We start from the raw sequence: 23789 nt of genomic DNA, 5'->3' as shown, positions 1-23789 counted from the left end.
TTAAATTCAGTTCATAATAACTGGTGAATGTTCGCTACTGTATGCCGTCAGGAGTCAGGTTATGGCTCGTGTAGTTAATGAAGTTTGTTATTGCGGGAGTGACGGTGATGTGGAGGATGGCTGACAGTGTGGTGGTGAAGGATGGCTTGATAGACGCCACCAGCTGAGAGGGACCAGCTGCTTCGGGAGTCCTTGTACCAGCTGAGAGACCCCTTGGCCCTTCAACAGTATAGTCGATTTCCTTAATTATCTCATTTTGATCTTAATTAATTGTTATAAAGTTGATGCGTTAAGTTAATGTTTACTAGTAAGATGTTAAGATTCTGTATTAATTTAGTATATACAAAGTTAAGATATTGTTCATTTGTTCTTCTGTTTAGTTATGTTAAATAAGTAAACAGTAATGTAATGTCTCTCTCTCTCTCTTCACAGCCTTGATGATGTGACTCGAGTCCAGACAAGATAGTCGACTCCTCTCATATAATCAACAAACTACACTACAGGTGATTATCAAGCAGTATTAGCTTTAGTTTTGTGAAAATATTGAGTTTAGTTTGGAGTCAAGTAAATTAAAATGGTTAAGTAATATAGTAAATATAATTTTTTTTAGTAACACTTTCTGATTACCACTAGCGTTTTTACCTTTTCTCGGTTTTTAAAAATGTTTTATAGTACTGCAGCATTATTTAGTTGTATATTTTTATTAATGTTCTGGAAGTGGTAAAGTTTCTTGTTAATAAGCCCCCGTAAATTTTTATCTAGAAGTAAAGTAATATTTTGTTAATGCACATCAGTGGATTTATTGAAATATTAGTTGAAACTTGTCAGATGTTGAACCAGTTATATATTTATACTTTCTTTTTCAGGTGTATGGAGTTTGTGTAACGGTCTTGAAGATCTGTTGTAACGGGCCGAGTTTTCTCTTTTCAATAATTTACCATCCAGCTACTGTTTTCTGTAGTATTCTATTTACTCATATACTTATTTGTTCTGTGTAGCATTCCTCCAATGAGTACCCTGTTTAATATACTTATTCTCCTTCCATTCTTTACGTATATATTTATTCTTATATGTTCTTACTTATATTCTTATATGTTCTTTACCTCTATATACCTTATATTCTCATATATTCTTATATAAGTAACTCTTATGCTTCTCTACTTATGTTTTCCAAGTCAAGGTTCTTTCTTTTCATTTCCTTTCATATAGATTGTATTCTCAGTTTCAATGTTCTTACCTTTCTGAAGTATACTTTGTTTTATGTCTTTCTTATACATGGGTTAGTCTGGGGAACCATGTTATTCTTTGTATAACACTTTTTATACTTACAAGGGGTAGCTGCCACCACCCAGACTTTTCATTATATAACAGAACTCATGGAAGGGTTTTGGGTAGTGTGGTAGATGTATAGGCACGTGAGTAAGTATTATTTTCTGGGAACCAATGTTTAGAAGGAGTAGAGTGGTGATACTCAGATTACTAACTCAATATTTATTAATACAGTGAGTGGAGAAGATGCATCTTAGATTCACTCAGGCTAAACAGAACCGAAATTAACTTATTAAGTCATCAAACACTTCAAGGACTTATTACCTCATTAAACACCTCCAAATATTCATTACTTTATTGGATACTGTTGTAGTATTTCTGTGACAAGTAAGATTTAGAAATGCTTACACACTGTCAATAACCCTGGACCCGCAGGTCTTACTTTAACAAGGAACAAATTACCTTCTCAATTCGTGGTTAGAACATCATACTCTCAGGTTATTCGTTCATGATTACTACAGATGAATACATAACACATTGGACTAACTCCACAATTATAGTAACATACAATACCTCCTGTTAGTTTGCAAGGAACAACCTGGTACCTTGAACTCTCATTCAGTGGTTCAATACTTAACCTGGGATGACTATATTTCTGCTAGTCATCCCTAAGCATGGATATTAATACGGCTCCATACATATAACCAAGACCAGTAGGTAGACCATGATCATATGACCGAGTCAGTGGGCCAGAGTTGTTTACAGGCTCGCTCGCTAGCCCATCGGCGGCTCCCGAACCTCAGGAGTGTTGCTAACCCCCACAACAGCGTCTGTAGACGTGGAAGAAGAGTCACGAATGCGTGAATATTTAACTTCACTATACAAAACATACGTCTGGCACCGGTTCAGACGATAGCTAGAGCTCTACTTTACTTGACTTAATTGGCACTGAAGGTACTATGTTGAAACATGAACACTGATATTCGCAAAAATGACTAAGTTAAACTGAGTTAATATGGCGGCGTGGAACACACGTGAACATACCTGTAGACGTGGAAGAAGAGTCACGAATGCGTGATTCTCCCTCGTGTAGAGGTATATACGTGCCCCCGCTGGGCAGCTTGGGCCTCCATATTCATGCCAGAAAGGTCAATCTTACCAACAACATACCTTCTCTACCATGTTGGATCACCGTATATTTAATTATGAACTCCGGTGTTCCGGATCAGGGTAATTTCCTATGTCTATTCATATAATCTAATCAGAGGTTGAGCTTGCCAGGAAAAGGTGGAATATACACGTTGATAACAATAATTCTGCAAGCTCAGGCCTGCAGCGAACAAGGAACTATTCACAGGGAGACGTTAGATCTTGGAGATTATACCAGTTGACAGAATAGTTCAGGAAATTAATGACTTTCTTAAATAGATAACTGACACTAATTAAACTACAAACATCAGATTCTCTGATGTCAGGGCGATAAAATGATCTAACTTCAGGCGCGATCAGAAACCCATGGATATCCCCACGGACGACCTAAAATACGCCACTCTAACTGGCAAACTCAACACTCGCCTACTTGACACGTCTTACTAACAATAAGGACAGTTGAAGCGTTCAACACCACTCACAATGGATCTTGAATGTTCCAACTGTAAACAGACATATCTAAGTTGACTCAAAACAAAGGTGTTCTCTCTCACATTCAAATACATTATATAGAGAGGTTGGTTTCAGTAAGTCAGAGAAAATGGGATAACGGAGGACTGAGGCGTCTTGAAGTGATGAGAAAACGGACTCCTCAGATGGAGGACTCAAACTAAACGCAGAGGTACATGTTTTGTGGGCTATTGAGCATAATATGAATCATTTGATTTTGGCGTTAACTGACGTGTACGACCGTGGTCGTTACACTGTGACCTGACCTAACGTATTAAGACCTCCTGCAGTGACCTAACCTCTCCAAGCAGACCTCCTGCAGTGACCTAACCTCTCCAAGCAACCTCCTGCAGTGACCTAACCTCTCCAAACAGACCTCCTGCAGTGACCTAACCTCTCCAAGCAGACCTCCTGCAGTGACCTAACCCCTCCAAGCAGACCTCCTGCAGTGACCTAACCTCTCCAAGTAGACCTCCTGCAGTGACCTCGCTTCTCTCTGATCATCATAGTTACCCGTGACTGGACTTTATACTTATATATGGTGTAATAATAAAGGTTAACATGACCTCCAGTTTTCATTGGTCCCTGGACACACTTTGTCTCCTGATAATACCAACAGGTAACACCTGGTTTGAGTGATCAACACAATCGACTTGGTCTCCACCAAAAGCTGATGAATACCGATACTTTCTTAATCTTAAAAATGTTAGTTAAAAATATTGCATTAGTTATATCTGAAAAATTAAAAATATTTAACTTTAAATATATCTATCAATATTAACTTAGTTTATAAATTATATATTTATAAACTAAATAAATATCAATATTGACTTAGTATATAAATTCTATATTTATAATTATTAGTATATTTATCTTTACTTAATAAAAATCTCGTTGGAAATTAATACAAAAAGGCAAATTTCTCCTTTCCTGTGTAGCCCATGTCTACTGCCTTGTTTGAGGTGATCATCTTACACCTCGAAATTTTTTTCCTAAAATCTAAGTGAAACACTGTACTGTACATGAAGAAAAATTTATTTTTAAAAAATTAACAATACTTTCAAAAGGACTCGCATACAAATTGGAAAACACATTTTTTAGACATACATCACTTCTAAACGAGACGTAATAAGTAAAAGGTTTTCTGTATTCTTAATGGGCTAAAGTCACCTGAGGCACCCATTGGTAGAACAGCAGTGACGTCACCACCAGTGGGTCTAGCACATTGGTGGAACAGCACCCAAGAGTAGTGACGTCACCACAAGTGATAACGTCCACACAAGATTATAACAGTGTATTAAAGTCTTACCTACGTTCACTCCTAAAGTCCTATACCACACACCGAGTCCTTCCCTCACTCCTACACCACACAGCAAGTCCTTCCCTCAATCCTGTAGTGTTTCTGCATTGGTCTGTAGACAATACACTGTTATAATCTTCTTCAGTAACCATGTGGACATTAACACTTACCATACATTTTCTTGACATGTGAGACAGATCCAAAATTCTTAGGTATTCTTGGTCGTCTCTCGTCCAGTTTGTTTTGTCTTCTGGATACCAAGTTGTGGTCCTCATCCTCCATGGACATGTACGTTTTGGTTTCTACCTGTAAAGTAAATATGTTGGCTAAATAATAGTATTTAGTGGTTAAGCCTGTGGGTGGGGGGCTTAACCATTTACCCTCGTAGTTGCCACCAGACGCCATTACAGTACGTTCCAGTGCACTGTGGCATGGTGTTGAAAGAAGTGTCTGTGGCATATAATGATACACTTTTGGAGGGACTGTAACATCTACCTAAACCAATAATCTCTTGTAATATTTCCATCAAACTTATTCAGGTACTAATGGAAGGAAAATATCGAAGGTAAAAATAAAACACTTACAAACCTTAAAAAAAATTCCGCCTCTGTCTCGTTCATTTCTGCAAGTCTTCAGTCAGTCTGAGAGTTGATCCTGAGGCCTCTGTCATATACAGAGATCACCTTGCCACTGAGTCACCACACCACTGTACTGAAATGTATATACACCTGTGTCAATACAACTTGGGTATAAATAAGGTTTTAGGGCAATGTTGTTTAGAGGGATTTCAAATTAATAATATCTTAACTCTACATATTACCCTTATCTTACACACCATACCAATTACCCATTACATGTATCTTGAAAGCTTTATATTACCAGTTATCTTAGAAACTATACAAATGAACTAGTGTCATGGCATCAATAAGCTTTATGAATCATCTTAGTCCAGAATTTTTTTTATAATTTACCCATGAAAAACACCTCCAATTTCTGATATAATCGATATACCAATCCCCTAATAACTATACTAATTACATTTCTATATACATTCAACCAACAAGAATTTAGATATTACAGATTTTTACTAAATGTTATACTGACTTCTCGCCGCTTGTCCACACATTACCCCGAGTCATCCACACACTGATTGGATTACCCAGTCATAACACCTGTTGAATAGATAATTAAGTGCTACCTGTAGAAACGGTTATGTGTAGTCTGAACTATATTCCCTAGCACCACCACACCAATACCCCAGTACCAACACTGCCACACAATCATTCAAAACCACAATCACTTCCCTAGCACTACAATCACTTTCCTGGCACCACAATCCCTTCTTCAGCTCCACCATCACTGTCACAATCACTTCCCTTGTACCACAATCGCTTCCCCAGCACCATCACTGCCACATAATCACTTCCCCAGCACCACAATCACTTTCCTGGCATCACCACCGCCACACTATCACTTCCCCTGCACAACAATTCCTTCTCCAGTCCAGCACCACAATCCCTTCCCCAGCAGCACTATCCCTCCTCCAGCACCACTATCATGTGTACTTAGCTGCTACAGACAAGTCAGTAGGCCCCAGGAGCGAGGTGGTCCGGCCCGGCAGGAGGTTGAGGGTGTAGTGAGCTGGCGTGAGCATTGCGTGACCACACCTGCGAGATTACTGTCATTCTCAAGTTTACTGAAGCTTCGAGGCCTCTAACTCACTGACTCACTCACTTACTCATTCACAATACCCTGAAGCATCTCCATTTGAAACATCATTCGTAAAAGACTATTATTTATGTCATGGAAAAAATATTATAACTTATGGATCACTAACAAGAACACTTGGGGTTGTATTTACTTTGGTGTTTCATGAGGCTTCGAATATGAATGGGAGGAGCTTTGAGAGGCTTCGAATATGACGTCATGAGTGGGCGGAGCTTCGAAACAAGGTGCTTGTTAATAATGATAAAAAATACACAACAGTGATAATATTTACATACATTAATTTATTCCTTTTTTAAGCAATGTTTACAGTACATCATCTTCACTTATACCTAATTTATTGAGGTATATCCGTATCTCTCTCTCTTTCTCTGTCTGTCTGTCTGTCTGTCTGTCTCTATCCATCAATCATCATTTAAAGTTCTACATGTCTATTTGTCTATTTATCTATCCAGGACTAAGGCTAGTGTCATAAACGTCTACACTAGTTTAGAAGTGTCAGAACGAAGGTTAGTTAAGGAAAGTGAGAACTAGTTTAGATGGAACAATGACCACGAATAGTACAAAAAGAACAGAACTTTCCTATTAAAAGCCCAGAACTAGTTGATAAAGCCCACGACTAGTCTGTAAGGCCGAGAAGTTAGTTCAGAAAGGCGGGAACTAGCGTCAAGGTTGGCTAGATATGGCGGCGAGAAAGGTCCTAAAGTAGCCAGTACGCCGGGAAAGGAATCCTGGACGGGCGGGTCGAGTCGTGGCCTCAAGGCAGGAGACTCCCCGCTGTGAGGTGAGTGGAAGGTAAGGAGCCGGGCCGCGCTCTACCCACCATAATTGACACTAAATGGATTTTCCTGTCGGTGCAGCTAATTGGCTGTGTCTACAGTGACGGCGCGAGGCCAGATAACGTCCGTTCCTTCCGCGCCTCCGCCAACCCCGCGGCATCTCCTTGGACCACAGACCAACTTAGATCTTCACGCCCATACGCCACTATCTAGCTGTGCGCAACTAAATGTACTCGCCACAGTAGAGAAACTAAGGCCAGACTCCACAATCGGTTGGGTTCTTCGCGCCATGGATTAGTTCTACCACTGGGGTCACACCACTGAAAACAAACATTATCTAGCCAGAATACATTTAAATAAACTTCATACAATACAAAGTTGTGTATTCTAGATTAGTAAATAAACTTTTCGTAAATAATAAAAGATTAAGAGTTATGAGAGCGACAGTTCTGAAAATTCACCCGAGACGAATATTCACATTAGTTCTACCTTGAATTAGTCTGTGGGGGCATCCCAGCCTCACCAACACTCCCACACCTTCACACTCCACACTTCACTAACTCTTCCACACCTTCACTACTTACTCCCCACACCTTCACCAACCTCCCACACCTTCTGCTTACTCCCCCACACCTTCACCAACACTCCCACACCTTCACCAACACTCCCACACCTTCCTCCTCCACACCTTCCCAACCTCCCACCTTCACCAACACTCCCCACACCCTCCTGCACTCACCCAACACTCCCCACCTTCTGACCTCCCACACCTTCACCAACACCACCCTGCTCCCACACCCTCCTGTACACTCCTCACCAACCTCCACACCTTCCACCACACACCCCTCTAACCTCCCACCCCTCTAACACTCACTTTATCACACCTTCACCAACACTACACTCTCACCAACCTCCCCACACCTTCCCAACACTCCCACACCTTCACCAACACTTCCACACCTTCACCAACACTCCCACACCTTCACCCAACACTCCCACACCTTCACCAACACTCCCACACCTTCACCAACACTCCCACACCCTCACCAACACTCCACACCCTCACCAACCTCCCAAACCTTCCTGCCTCCCACACCCTTCACCAACACTCCCACACCTTCACCAACACTCCCACACCCTCACCAACACTCCCACACCTTCACCATATCCTAATCAGCAATAAGGGGCTTGTCAGGTGTAGCTTAATTTCCCAATATGCGTTTTACTGCAGCAGATGATTTACGTGGCGTGATGCGGTGCCTCAAATTTATCTCTCTCTCTCTCTCTCTCAGAATACAGCATCACCTTACTCCTCGCCCTCTTGCTCCTCCTTCTCTTTTTATTCTTACTCCTATTCCCCATATTCCTCCTCCTCCTCCTTCTGTTATTCTTCATTCTATTCCTCCTTTTTCCTCCTTCTTCTTCTCCAACTACTACAACAGCTCTTCTTCCTCCTTCTTCAATTACTGTGTTTCTATTCTTCCTCTTCTTCTTTCTCCTTCTTCTACCCCTCCTTCTCCTTTCCTCCTATTCCTTCCATTTCTCTCTCTTCCTCCTTCTCCTCCTCCCGACCCGGTCCTTCCTCCTGCTGCTACACCGCCGTCTTCGTATTTTATTGCTGTCGCCATCGTTGCTAGGAGCCGCCACCGCCACTGTTGTTTCGTGTTCCTATTTCAGTGTTGTGAGCCGCCGCTGTGTGTGTGTGTGTGTGTGTGTGTGTGTGTGTGTGTGTGTGTGTGTGTGTGTGTGTGTGTGTGTGTGTGTGTGTGTGTTGTGTGCGTGTCTGTGTGTGTGTGTATGTAGATGAACTAAGGTAGAGCTGGAGATAGTAATGAACAAATTGATAGTCACAGTATGAACTACAGGTAATGAACTACAGCTACAGGTAATGAGCTACAGGTAATGAACTTCAGCTACAGGTAATGAACTACAGCTACAGGTAATGAGCTACAGGTAATGAACTTCAGCTACAGGTAATGAACTACAGCTACTAATGATGAACTACAGCTACAGGTAATGAACTACAGGGAACTTCAGCTACAGGTAATGAACTACAGCTACAGGTAATGAACTACAGCTACAGGTAGATACTAGGCAAGGGGTCGGCACAGGAGGGGCATGACTTTCAACAGGTGAGAGGTGGGGCGCAGTGTCCACCTGTCGCTGTGTTTATTACAGGGACCACCAGGTACAGAGTGAGCTTGGTTTTGTAGGTCATATCTTTCTGTCTACCTGTCTGTCTGTTTGTGTATCTGTCTGTCTGTCTGTCTGTCTGTTTGTCTCTGTCTGTCTGTCTGTCTGTGTAAGGGGCTAATCTCCAGGGAATTCTAATTAACACATCAGACAGAAAACACGTTAATATGAGTCTCTACTAACAAACACAAACAAACAAAACACAAAAACGAACACGACAAACGAACACGACAAACGAACACCCATCTCTCTCTCTACTGATAATTAATTGCATAGTAATAAGGATGTTTTATTCCGGTAACACGCCTTTTGAAAGGTGGCTCTGATAGCATCTCTCGTCTACCCTCAGGTGTTATTAGACCGTAATGAACTGTCGAAAACTAGCTCATAAATCACTTGGTTTATAGAAATCATCTTGGTGGGGTGTGGGGGTGGTGTGGTGGTGTGGGGTATGATGGTGTGTGTGTGAAGGGGATGATGGTGTTTGGGGATGTCATTTGTTATAATAATCTTGAAGGTCAAACTATATTGCTTGTTGGAAAATATATACCTGTATTTTTTTTTACCTGTACTGTACGTTATATACCTGTACCTGTTCATATGGTGGTAATTAGTATAAACTTTTGAGTATAATAGTTCCCCTCTCTCTCTCTCTCTCTCTCTCTCTCTCTCTCTCTCTCGTCTCTCACCCCATCTCCCCCCAACCCCATTTCTCTCACATTCTCTTCCTATCTCACTTCCAACCACATACCCTTTTCATTCCTCTCCTCTCTCCCTCCCCCTCCTTTCTCCTTCCCTCCTTCCCTTCCTTCGCTATCCGCTGGTCAGTTATTCGTCCCGAAGTAAAAATCCATTTGGTGTTGAGGAAGATAATTATAACCCACAGTTGATTTAAGGCGGAATTCTAATCACCCACGAGTGTGTAAATCACCTTAAACTCCCCACCCGTCCAAGATCTCACTCAAGATGTGCCTCCTTCCCTCCTTCCCTCCTTCCCTCTCTCCCTCACTCCTTCCCTCCCTCCCTCACTCCGTCACTCCTTCCCTCCCTCCCTCACTCTCTCCTTCCCTCCTTCCCTCTCTCCCTCACTCCTTCCCTCCCTCCCTCACTCTCTCCCTCCCTCCCTCGTTTGTACCCACGTGATAAGGAGGGATGCTGAAGGAAGGAAGGAAGGAAGAGTAAGGGCGATGATGGAAGGAAAAAGAGAGAAGGGAGTGGCGTGGGAGGGAAGGGAAGGTTAGGTTAAGGGGGTTTGAAATTTTCTGATAAACTTTAAATTTTGAATTTACGTGATTGAGGGGTGAGGGGGGTGATGGGTGAGGGGGTGATGGTGAAGAATTGATGGAGTGAGGGTGATGGTGGGGTGATGGGTGAGGGTGGTGGTGATGGGGGTGATGGTGAGGGTGGTGGGCGGTGATGGTGAGGTGATGGTGAGGGTGATGGTGAGGGTGATGGGTGAGGGTGGTGGGTGGGGTGGGGGTGGGTGGGGTGGTGGGTGAGGGGTGATGGGTGGGGTGATGTGGGGGGGTGATGGGTGGGGTGATGGGTGAGGGGGAATTGATGGGTGGGGGGGTGGGTGAGGGTGATGGGTGAGAGAGGGGTGGTGGGTGAGGGGTGATGGGTGAGGGGGTGATGGGTGAGGGTGATGGGTGCAGGCGGTGGTGGGTGGGGTTGGTGGGTGAGGGGTGATGGTGAGGCGGTGGTGGGTGGTGGGGTGGGGCAGTGGGGTGGCTGGGGGGTGGTTGAAGTGAGGTGGTGGGTGGGGGGGTGGTGGGTGAGGCGGTGGTGGGTGGGGTGAAATGTATGTATGTGCTGGGGTGTAACTACTGTACGTGTAAATGTGGGAGCCTGGACGTGGGTGTGTGTTGCGGAAGGAAGGGAGGGAGGAGGAGGATGAGGGAGTGAGGGGGTGAGGGTGAGGGTGTGCTGATATTTTTGAGTACATGTATGTGTGTGTGTGTGTGTGTGTGTACTGGCCCTCAGGTGTGTTTGGTTCATTACACAACAACGTCAGCGACAGACACACAGACTCACGTGTATCTACAGGGAAACCCCCCCACCTACCTCTGTCCTTAATGTGTCATGCTTACTACTACTACTACTACTACTACTATCACCACCACCACTAGCACCACATATACCCACCACTAGCACCACTACCACCACCCCAGGCCGCCGGTAAGATCCACGGCCCTTCCCTTAACTAATTACTCTGGCCAGTAGTCAACTGATGAAGGTGATTAATAAAGTTTGTTGGGCCAAGACCAGTAGCAGAGTGATGAAGACACGTCAGGCACGCCGCCACACCCCCCGGCCATCCCATGCCACCCCCCGGCCAGCCCATGCCACCCCCAGGCCACCCCATGCCACCCCCAGGCCACACCCGACCAGCCCAGGCCTCCGGTGATGGTGATAGTGGTGGTGGTAGTAGTGGTGATAATAGTAGAAGTAGTAGTAGGAATATAAGGAATAACGAAAGCAGGAGTAGTAGAAGAGAAGCAGAAGAAGAACTACCTGAAGAAGGAGGAGAAGGAGGAGGAGAAGGAAGAGAAGGAGGGGAAAGAGGACCCAGCAGGCACTATTGAGGAGGTGGTGACTGCCTACCCACTCCTGATAGCCTCTCCACACGCCTCAGGTATAAGGTATCACCACCACGCCTAAATCACCTGGTAATTAGCCTGGTTGAGGATCAATTATACCTTTAGTATGTTTTAGCGTGAGATGTGTTGGTGAAAATGACCAAACTCCCGTGTGTCCAGAGTGTAGTGGGATTATATTTTTTGGGTCCGTGGTTGTGTCTGTGATTGTCTGTGATTGTTGTGGTTGTGTTATTGACTGTGTGATTGTGTTTGTGTCTGTGTGGTTATGTTATTGACTGTGTGACTCAGTCTGTCTGTGATTGTCTGTAGTTGTGTGTGGTTGTGTTCTTGTCTGTCACTGTTTGTTTACGTCTGACGGGCTATAGTTCAAGTACCACATCTAAGAACACAATCTATAACAAGTCCCACATCTAAGAACACAATCTATAACAAGTCCCACATCTAAGAACACAATCTATAACAAGTCCCACATCTAAGAACACAATCTATAACAAGTCCCACATCTAAGAACACAATCTATAACAAGTCCCACATCTAAGAACACAATCTATAACAAGTACCACATCTAAGAACACAATCTATAACAAGTACCACATCTAAGAACACAATCTATAACAAGTCCCACATCTAAGAACACAATCTATAACAAGTACCACATCTAAGAACACAATCTATAACAAGTCCCACATCTAAGAACACAATCTATAACAAGTACCACATCAGAGAACAAGGTATAACTCCAAACCCTCAAATTCAAGGATGAGTAGAACCTCACCCTCTAATCTAATACTCGAGGTTATCAAATATCACAGGAAGAAAAGAAGAATCCCTTACACACTAATACTCTCAGGTAAGTTGTATCTCTTAATACCTATAACACGTCGTTAAGGTCATAGCCTACAGTCTTTTACCCATGTGAGATTAACTGATTACCTCCCAACATTTACTATCAAACGTATGTCTTGGCTCTGGGAGGGACCTGATCTTAGGGTGATGGGTCAACTTTACAATGGTTAGCTCACTTGGTTATTGGCCCAAACTATTGGTCACTCTCCTACACCACTGATCATCCTTCCACACTCCTTCACACTCCCCCACTCCTCCACACTCTCCCACACTCCTCCACACCTCTCCCACACTCCTCCACACTCTCCCACACCTCCACACCTCCCACACTCCTCCACACTGCCCCACCCCTCCACACCTCTGCCACACTGCCTCACATTCCCATACTGCCCCACACCTCACACACTGCCTCACACTCCCCCACACTCCCCCATACTCCTCCACACTCTCCCACACTCCTCCACACCCCCACTCCTCCACACTCTCCCACACTCCTCCACACTGCCCCACTCCTCCACACTCTGCCACACTGCCTCACACTCCCATACTGCCCCCACACTCTCACACACTGCCTCACACTCCCCACACTGCCTCACACCCCACACTGCCCCCACACCTCTCACACACTGCCTCACACCCCCACACTCCCCATACCTCCTCCACACTCTCCAACACCTCCAACACCTCCCACTCCCTCACTCTCCTCCCCACACTCCCCCACACTCCCCCCACACCCCTCCACACTCCCACACCTCCCACACTCCCCACACTCCCCAACACTCCCCCACACTCTCTCACACTCCCCAACGCTTCCCACACTCCCCCACACTCTCCCACACTCCCCACCCCCACACTTCCCACACTCCCACACTCTCACACACTCCCACACTTCCCACACTCCCCAACGCTCCCCCTACACTCCCCACACTTCACACCCCCCACACCTCCCACACCTCCCCACACCCCCCACACTCCCCCACACTCCCACACTCCCCACATCTCTTCACACTCCCCACACTCCCCAACGCTCCCCCACACTCCCCACACTCTCCCCACACTCCCCCACACCCTCCCACACTCCCCCCCTCCCCCCACACCTCCCACACTCCCCCCACACTCTCAACGCCCCCCACACTCCCCACACTCTCCCCCACACTCCCCCACACTCCCCCACACCTCCCACACTCCCCACACAATACTAGTCATCGTTGTCTGAAGTTAAGGTCAAATTTAATGGGATTTAGTGTTGTGACGCTGAGGTGCGGCTTCGGTTTACAAATGACTGTAGCACGTGTAAGGTCTCTCTCTCTCTCTCTCTCTCTCTCTCTCTGCTCCTTCTGCCTATATGTCTGTCTCTCTCTCGGAATCTATCATCTGTCTGTCTGTCTATTTGTCTGTCTGTGCGTTTCTCCGAAGACTATATTCCCAAGCGTAAAATTCTATTAGTGATTAAAAAGAGAGAGAGAGAGAGAGAGAGAGAGAGAGAGAGAGAGAGAGAGAGTGTTTTCATCCGCCATCTACGGAGTGAAAAAGTCGTAGGTTTACAGAGGCAATGGATGACAGAGTTAACTTAGTGAAACTTGGAGTGTAACCGACGTAAACATACAAGAGAGATTTACCACAGTAATTGTAGCTCCGTCGCCCAACTCTTGATTAGAAAACGCAATGATAAAACAAAGAACTAATTATTACTGGCTGACTGTTTTAACCTATACGAAAGAAACAAAACAAATCCCTCACTGCGAGAATCATCCATCAGTTACGCTAAGGTGTACTGTATATTTATTAAAGTAAACACGATTTCCTGAATAAAATAAAAAATCAATGCTTACGACAATCCCAGTAACCTGACATTTAAGGTTTGCAAACTATTAAAACTTTTCCTCGTTTTAACCCTAATTTAATCAGTGTTGAGAGGTATTAGTAGACCACCTGCCCTTACACAACCCGGGTTTAAGTTCCCCCTTCCCTCCCTCCCTCTCTCCCTCCTTCCTTCATCCCCTCCCTTCCCCCCTCACCCCCTCACGTTCAGGGTCTTCAGAGGTCCATATAAGTTCCTACCTACTCAACCTGGAAATATGAGAAGTGAGAAGTATGTACGTATGTCTGTCTATTTACATGTATGTATGTATGTATGTATGTATGTGTGTCTATATGTGTGTGTCTATGTGTCTATCTATCTCTGTGTCTATGAGAGAGAGATAGAGATAACAACTATAAAATCAAGAATTAACTTAACACAGAGACTAAACTAGATATGCTCCCTCATGCCCAGACTAGTGAAAGAAATCAGAGTGTGTATATTAAAGTTACATGGCGTCTGGACTAACATTTGTGGTGGGTTGTGAGTTATGGCTTCCGGTCTCACCTGCCTCCTGGCGTCCTTCACCTGACTATGTAAACAAACTTATTATTCAGGTGAGTTCTGTTGAATAAATTACCTGTGAGATACCTGAGTTGATATACGTGTGCTGAGCTGCCTTATATTTACTACTGTGTGTGTGTGTGTCTATGTGTGTGTGTGTGTGTGTGTGTGTGTCTATGTGTGTGTGTGTGTGTGTGTGTGTGTCTGAGTGTGTGTGTGTGTGTGTGTGTGTGTGTGTGTGTGTGTGTGTGTGTGTGTGTGTGTGTGTGTGTGTGTGTGTGTCTGTGTGAGTGTGTGTGTGTGTGTGTGTGTGTGTGTGTGAGTGTGTGTGTGTGTGTGTGTGAGAGTGTTGCCAGCCACGCCACCAACGAAGCCTTCATAACCTCACCACAACCGATCATAACAACGAGTGATGACAAGCGACAGTGTGGTATACGTTCGTCAGCGCTGGCGTTCATGCAAAGGCGCTAATAATAGTGTTGTTAATCTGACAGCGATAGGGAGGATGAGCGTCTGTCAGAGGGAATTACGCAGAGATATTCTGACAGAGAGAGAGAGAGAGAAAGAGAAAGAGAGAGAGAGAGAGAGAGAGGAGGTAGGTAGGTAGGTAGGGGAGGAGAGAGAGAGGAGGAGAGGAGGGAGGGAGAGAGAGAGAGAGGGGAGGGAGAGAGGGAGGGAGAGAGAGAGAGAGAAAGAGAAAGAGAGAGAGAGAGAGAGAGGAGGTAGGTAGGTAGGTAGGGAGGGGAGAGAGAGAGAGAGAGAGAGAGAGAGAGAAAGAGAAAGAGAGAGAGAGAGAGAGAGGGAGGTAGGTAGGTAGGTAGGGGAGGGAGAGAGAGTGGAGGTAGGGAGAGAGGAGGGAGGAGAGAGAGAGGGAGGGAGAGAGGGATGGAGGGAGGGAGTTTAAGATGAGCTGTAACAAAACAAGACTCAAGGGATTCAAGTTTCCATCAGTTAGTGACGCTGACCAAGAGTGCTACTGATCAGTATGCTTCCAGTACCTGGCCCCACCCCGCACCTCACCTACCATAACCCCGCACCTCACCTACTATAACCCCTGCACTCACTCTCATTGATATCCTGCACCTCACTCACCATATAACTCGAATCCTGGCGGGGAAATCAACCTAAGAAACGATTGCTTTGTTTATTTTATTGATTGTGTAAGTTGGAGATGTTAATAAGTGTGTGTGTGGATGTTTATAAGTGTGTGTGGATGTTTATAAGTGTGTGTGGATGTTTATAAGTGTGTGTGGATGTTTATAAGTGTGTGTGGATGTTTATAAGTGTGTGTGGATGTTTATAAGTGTGTGTGGATGTTTATAAGTGTGTGTGGATGTTTGTAAGTGTGTGTGGATATTTATAAGTGTGTGTGGATGTATACTTATTGTCCTCGCACTTTACTGTCACTTTCTACACTGTAATCACTCCCCCTACAGGACAGTGACAGTAGACAGGAGACAGTGACAGTAGGACAGGAGATAGGGGGAATGGACGGAGGGAGAGGGAGGGAGAGGGGGAGAGGAAGGGGGAGAGGGAAGAGGGGGAAAGAGAGGGGGGAAGGGGAGAGGGAAGAGGGGGAGAGACAGAGGGGGGAGGTGGACAGCAGCCGTCATGTGACAGAGAGCCACTAACCACAGTCACTACCCTCACACTGACAGCAAAATGACAGTCTGTTACCTGTCTCCCACTCAGCTGTTACCTGTCTCTCCCTCCTCTACAGTCTGGTTGGTTAAATGACTCAGCGACTAACTGGATGACTGGTTGAAAGCTGACTGGATGACTGACTGACTGGATAACTTACCTACTGGATGACTGACTGACTGGATAACTAACTGACTGGATGACTGCCTTCATAATCATATATATATACAGTTAATATATATATATAATTACACTCGTATATATAAATTATAAATTATATATAAACAAAAAACAACGAAAACAATGAAATTTTTTTTAGTCAGAAATAAACAGCACGTCAATAACATGTTTGGAGTGATGTGATTGGTCAAACGAAGGTAAACACGAGCGAGCGACAACCAATCATGTTAACCCGTATTAAAACACGGTCTGGCTATAAGGTATTTGAGTGTTTCATTAGTAGTTAAGAATATTATGTGTTATTGTTATTATTGTTGTTATTGTTGTTGTTATTATCATTAATGTGGTTATTATTGTTATTATTACGATTATTATTACTTTTACTATTATTATTATTATTATTATTATTATTATTATTATTATTATTATTATTATTATTATTAACCATTACTATTAATATTATATAACTATTACCAGTACCATTATTATTATCATCATTATTTCTATTGTCAAAATATATATACACAATTTATTATTATCATTATTATTACTCAAATTTTAACATTCTCATTAACATCATTTAAATTACAATTAACTTTAAAATACTACGACAAATACACATTACCGTCATTAAATAAAAACAATAATAAAAATAAAAATTAAATCGAAAAATAACAGGACATTTAGATGAATTCCAAAAATTTTAAATCGGTGACAAAATTTTGGATGACTCATTACAGCAGATGAAAGCTATATTGAATAATTTCCTTGTTTATCTCTCTATGTACGTATATATGTTCGTGTGACTATCCGTGTATTTTGTATGTATGTTTATATAGGATAAGTATATACAGTACATAGCTTCTATCCTCCAGCCCCGCCGTTCCAAGCAAACCTTTTAACTTCCACCATTTCTTCCTCCTCCTCTACTACTCTCTCTAACTCTCTCTCACTCTCACCTCCCTCTTCACATCCTTCAGGAGAGTTCTTACTACGCCTAGGGATACCCGTTGAGAGTCCTAGATACCCGGGAACAGATTCGGGCGGCGTCGGGTGGTGGCGTCGGGGAGTGTGGTACCAGCGTCGGCGGGGAGATGGGTAGGTAGCGCTGGCCGACCTCTGCTTCCCGCCATACTGTGGTAATAATAATAATAATAATAATAATAATAGTAGTAGTAGTTGTAGTAGTAATAATAATAATAATAATAATAGTAGTAGTAGTAGTAGTAGTAGTAGTAGTAGTAGTAGTAGTAGTAGTTAGTAGTAGTATTAATAATAATAATAATAATAATAATAATAATAATAATAATAATAATAATAATAATAATAATAATAATAATAATAATAATAATAATAATAATAATAATAATAATAATAATAATGTATTTAAAATTTTTAAAATACATATACTATTTTATTTATAATTTTATTGCCCCTTTTCTGTTGATTTTAATACTGCAATTAATTTTTTTTCAAAAATAATTTATTTTTGTATATATTAATTTGATTATTCTCGTATTACCTATAACAACTCTATTATATAATTATAATCTGAAATGATTTATTTTATTGATAATTTGACAAATATAATATCCGCGTATTTTTATTTTTATACAATACAGTGTTTCTCCGGCCCTCAAAATAAGACTAAATATATTCTTAAACATATACAATAAATAAAGTATTTTTCTAGATACATTTTATAATCATTATTATTATAGTTGGTTACGGGAAAAATATTGTTGATATATATCTTATTCTGATATATTTATGCTTCAAGTTATTAGTGTAATCTCACTATACTTATGGTGAAAATAATTAAGATAATATAGGAAAAATACATCTAATTATATATAACAATACTCCAATTTGTGAGTAATTTTTGAAACGTAAAAAAATTCAGATAATTTAATTCAGGAATGTGATGCTTCCAATTTTGACAACTAATAAATTGTTACGTGAATAAAAGAAGAATTTTTGGGGAGTTATAGATTAAATTTTGTTGTTGTTGTTGTTGTTGTTGTTGTTGTTGTGGTTGTTGTTGTTGATGTTGTAGTTGTTGTAGTTGTTGTTGTAGTTGTTGTGGTTGTTGATGTTGTTGTTGTTGTTGTTGTTGTTAGAAGTTGTGGTGATGTTGTTGTTGTGGTTGTTGTTGATGTTGCTGTTGTTGTTGTGGTTGTTGTTGATGTTGCTGTTGTTGTTAGAAGTTGTGGTGATGTTGTTGTTGTTGTTGTTGTGGTTGTTGTTGTAGTTGTTGGTATCGTCGTTTTTTGTTATCGCTGTTATTTTTGTTGTTGTTGTAATTGTAATGTTGATGCTGTTCTTGTTGTTGTGTTTGTCGCTGTTGTTACTGTTGTTACTGTTGTTGTTAATTTTGTTTATGTTCTTGTAATTATTATCATTGTTGTTATTGTTGTTATTATTGTTGTTAGGCCTCAATTTCAGATACGTCAACTACCAGGGTCATTAAGCTCCCCTCAACAAGTTTTAATTTCAACACAAAACAACTTTTAAAACCTCAAAGAAATAATTAATCCCATTTAATAATTACATAAAGCTGTAAGTCAGATGAAATAATTAATTGGATGTGTTCAAAATTATACAAATTATTTATTACAATAATTTTCGGATAAATAATTTAGTCAAATGTGGATTAACTTTAAGATACACACCTAGTTATGTATGTATGTATGTATGTATGTATGTATGAATGTATGTATGTATGTATGTATGTATGTATGTATGTATATGTATGTATGTATGTAATCACACGACTCAGTGAAATATAGTGAGGGGAGAAGTGAGGGAAGGGGAGATGGGAGGGAGGGAGGGGAGGGGAGGGGGAGGGAGGAGGAGGGGAGGAATAGGTAAGGGAAGACGGAGATAAGAAGAGGGAAGGATTAAAAAAACAACAACAGAAGGGAAAATAAGGACAAGGAAGGAGAGAAGAGAAGAAAGTGGGAGAAACAAACGAAAGAAAGAAGGAAGAAGAAGAAGAAGAAGAAGGAGATGATATAAGAGGAGAGAAAGAAGGAACATAGGAGGGATAAGAGAACGAATGAAAAAGGAAAGTGTAATGACAAAAAAATGGAATTGGAAATGGGGGAAGAAGAGACGAAGGAAGAGAAGGACGATGGCGATAAGAAAGAGATGGAAGAAGTAAATATGATGAATGAAGAGAGAGAGAGAGAGAGAGAGAGAGAGAGAGAGAGAGAGAGAGAGAGAGAGAGAGAGAGAGAGTAGAACCTTTAGGTCTAGCTGACACGCCAAGAACTGGCTGGGACCCTAGCTGACCCAAGGACCAGCTGACACTCCCTAGCTAACACTCCAAGTAGCTAACACCCCAAGCAGTAGCTGACACTCCAAGGACTAGCTGACACTCCAAGGACTGGCTGACACTCCAAGAAATGATTGACCACTGTAGAGAGAAGGGGGGTGCTGAGGGGGGTAAGGGATGGAGGTGAAGGGTGGGGAGGGAGAATGACTCACCTATTCTCCCATTCTGTCTGTCTGCCTGTCTGTCTGTCTGTCTGCCTGTCTGTGTCTGTCTGTCGTTCTGTCTGTCTCTCTATTTTTCCTTTTATATATTCTCTCTCTCTCTCTCTCTCTAGCGCATCAGGAGTGTATTAAATAAACGGTAAAGATTGTAGCAACAGGAATCCAACACGTAAACAGAATTAACAACGGAATCACAGCAGCAACAGAGGTTCAACGGGGACGTAACAACAGAGTTAAAACAAGAGTGATTCGGTAACAGATGAAAAACAGTTACAACAGGGATATATAAGTACCACAACAGGGGTTATATACACCAACAGTAGAGATAACAACGGAATAACAGCTACAACAGAGATCCAACAACAGTAACACACGAACAGAACATCACGACAGCAAAAGATAACAGTTGTAGGAGTAACAAATTCAACAAAGTTTCAACAACAGTAACACACTAACGGTAACATCACATCAACAGAGACAGGAAAGGGGGAAGAGGGGGAGAGTTTAGAGAAGGGGTGAGGGGTGAGGAGGGGGGGTGAGGAGGGGGTGAGGCAAGGGTGTGCAAGAAGGGAGTAACAGCTGCAACAAGACTGCAACAAGAGCGGTTTAGGTCGTAGGGGAGGTGCGTGTCTTCCCCTGTGTATTGATTAGCAATGCACTCAACTCCAAGCCAAGGGAGAGAATACGACCCCAAATTAATTAGAAATATTAGAGTTCCTTGATTAGTCTGAGGTTCTTCAAACTAATTATAACCCCTCCCTAACCCCCCTTAACCCCTCCCTAACCCCCCTTAACCCCCCCCCTAACCACTCCTAAACCTCCTAAATGAATGATAAATAAGAAATAAATTTAGACTAATTTGTTTTCATTATTTATTTTTTATTGATTGTTATGAAAAAAGTTAATATGTTTGTTGTGTCTTTGATGCAGTAAACAAGAAAGGGAGAAAGATGCGATGAATATTGGTGTAAATAACATAACCTAAGTTAACCTAACTTAATCTAACCAAATCCAAAGCTAGACCATTTTATCTCTCCTAACCTAACCTAACCTAACCTATCCTAACCTAAACTAATCTAATTTAATCGAGTACAACCTGGCCTGACCTGACTTAAATATCCAGTAACTATTAAACACAAGCTTGAAACACATACAAGTAACACAATAAAACATGTATTAATAACTCAAAGTAGCACAGTTGTATTGACCAGACCAAGGAACTCAAGGAACAGTTTTGTACGTGTTTCTTGTTGAAAGTAGCATAGACCATTATCTAGAACACGGAACTTAAACATCTTTTTGAACGTGCTCCTTGTTCAAAGTAGCACATAGTATTGACCATGAACAAGGAAGCCAGGGAACATTTCTTACAGACGGTACAAGAAAATATCATCACCGAAGAAGTACTGTTCAAAGCTTTCACTGATTCCTACTGAAGTAAAGAGACACCTGGAGCCGTAGAGCCGTAGTTGAGGCGTCTGTAGAGTCAGTCTGTGTATGTGAAGCTTAACTGGATGTACTGAAGCTTGACCACAACCCTTCTTGTATACCTGATGGGGAGATGGAAGAGCTGCAGGAGGCGCGAAGCACTACTGAAGCACTCAAGTTCCTGATGAAGCACTGCTGAAGGTTCTTATTCCTGACGGTGGATGAGCAACTTCCAGAACTCCCGACGAAGTAGATAAACACCGGTCACAGTTCACTACCTCCTGACGAAGACAGATAAACACTAAACACATCCAACAACTCCAGTACCTGACGAAGCAGAGGAGCAACTGAAGAAGGCGACGTCGGTGAAACACAACCAGAGCTCCTGATGGTGGCCCAGAGTCTCCTACTGGTCACATGAATCGTGTAGAAGAGAAGAGAGGAGGAAGATGAGAGGAGGAAGGCCTACGTTCAACCCACCAATTGTAGTCATAATTATATATTAAAGAACAGCCAAATATATGACCCACGAAGGCTTGCTCTCAACCTTTCTTGTCTTAGGGGGGATTTATGCTCCCGTAACCTCTCCGTTTTCTGTTGTAGTCAGTCCACCTATGACTAAACTAAACCCGAGACGCATTATCACTTACTGGTGACATGTTGTAAATTATTGGGTTGTTTTGGGGGATGGGATATACTGAATGATGAGAGAGAGAGAGAGAGAGAGAGAGAGAGAGAGAGAGAGAGAGAGAGAAACACCCCCTCGAGTGGGCCATGTACGTACACTTCTGCTGTTCCTCTCATTATCATGTTGTCGGGTGTAGCTGGCATCGCTTAATTATAGAGTAGCTGCCCTTCCAAAAATTAGTTTTAGGACCCTTGGCTTAAATTAGGCATTTTGGCAGTACGAAGCGTGAAGGTGACCAGCACTCACACCAGTGGTGGTGACCTACACCAGTGGTGGTGACCTACACCAGTGGCGGTGACCTACACCAGTGGTGGTGACCTACACCAGTGGTGGTGACCTACACCAGTGGTGGTGACCTACACTAGTGGTGGTGACCTACACCAGTGGTGGTGACCTACACCAGTGGTGGTGACCTACACCAGTGGCGGTGACCTACACCAGTGGTGGTGACCTACACCAGTGGCGGTGACCTACACCAGTGGTGGTGACCTACACCAGTGGTGGTGACCTACACCAGTGGTGGTGACCTACACCAGTGGCGGTGACCTACACCAGTGGTGGTGACCTACACCAGTGGTGGTGACCTACACCAGTGGACCTCTGAGTATCCCGGACCATCTAAGGATCATTATAACGCCAGAAGTATATAAACAAAACTATTTATATCATTACTAAAGCTTCTTACCAATATACTCATTAATCTTCGGGTATAAACAAGAAAACAAACAACTTAAGGTCTTTCTCTGATATATGACCCCGTAAAAATATTACCTAAAACAAAATCTTATCTTTTAGGTTCATTATGTGTGACCTCCTAGAACATATATATGACCTAACTTTGATCATAATTGGTGTACATTTAACCAAACAACGTCTCAATATTCAGGTCGTTTTAGGGCTGTTTGACCTTTGACCCAGAACACGATATTTTCTTACTTACTAATACTACGACTAAAAACTCTATTATTCTTATTCTTATTATTATTATTATTAATTATTATTATTATTATTATTATCATCACCATCCACTCCACAGACGAGAATAAATAACACAAAAAAACAAAATCTAATCGAAAAAACAAAAACAAAAGCAGCGCGCGTATTTCCCTCCTCCCCCAAGTTTATTATTTCTACTCTACGTTCAGTCCCGAAGCTGCTGTCTATTGAACAACCCCGGGGAATTATTTATTAGTGCGAGCAGGGAGGAGGGAGGGAGGGAGGGCTAATAGATGGCGCCTTTGGTGGTGTTGGGGGCTGGGGGGGGAAGGGGAGAGGACTGAGGGAGGGGCTGGTGGTAGTAGTGTCGGAGGAGGGGGAAATACGATATTAATTTTCTTACCGCGATCTATTTATGCAACGTAAGAATCCATTTTTGCATTCCTAGGTCATGTAATCGTGACTGTGCGTTTAAAATTAATTGAAATGTTGTAATAATAATAATAATAATAATAATAATAATAATAATAATAATAATAATAATAATAATAATAATAATAATAATAACAGTATGTAATTAGGTGCGTTCATTATTAATTTAAACTTTATGATTTTTTTTATTAGTTTGTTAGATAACTGTTAACTAAATATTATATAATAAACTGTTGGTAATTAAATAGCC

At 42.3% G+C, this 23789-nt stretch overlaps 1 long non-coding RNA gene across 2 annotated transcripts; it reads right to left on the bottom strand.

Annotated features, from left to right (window-relative positions):
* Positions 1–3945: 3945 nt before the first annotated feature.
* Positions 3946–21885, bottom strand: LOC121863664. Of its 2 annotated transcripts, none has more exons than XR_006088438.1 (4): positions 21811–21885; positions 17517–17691; positions 4817–4939; positions 3946–4534 (listed from the first exon to the last, which is right to left on the bottom strand). It is a non-coding gene; the product is annotated as an uncharacterized LOC121863664 (long non-coding RNA). The 2 variants fall into 2 exon arrangements; XR_006088437.1 differs by having other exon boundaries at positions 21606–21875.
* Between the last annotated feature and the right edge of the window lie 1904 nt (positions 21886–23789).

This window comes from Homarus americanus, unplaced genomic scaffold (genome assembly GCF_018991925.1).
Source record: "Homarus americanus isolate GMGI-L3 unplaced genomic scaffold, GMGI_Hamer_2.0 scaffold41366, whole genome shotgun sequence".
Lineage (NCBI taxonomy): Eukaryota > Metazoa > Arthropoda > Malacostraca > Decapoda > Nephropidae > Homarus > Homarus americanus.
This window is presented reverse-complemented; position numbering and strand designations above follow the sequence as displayed.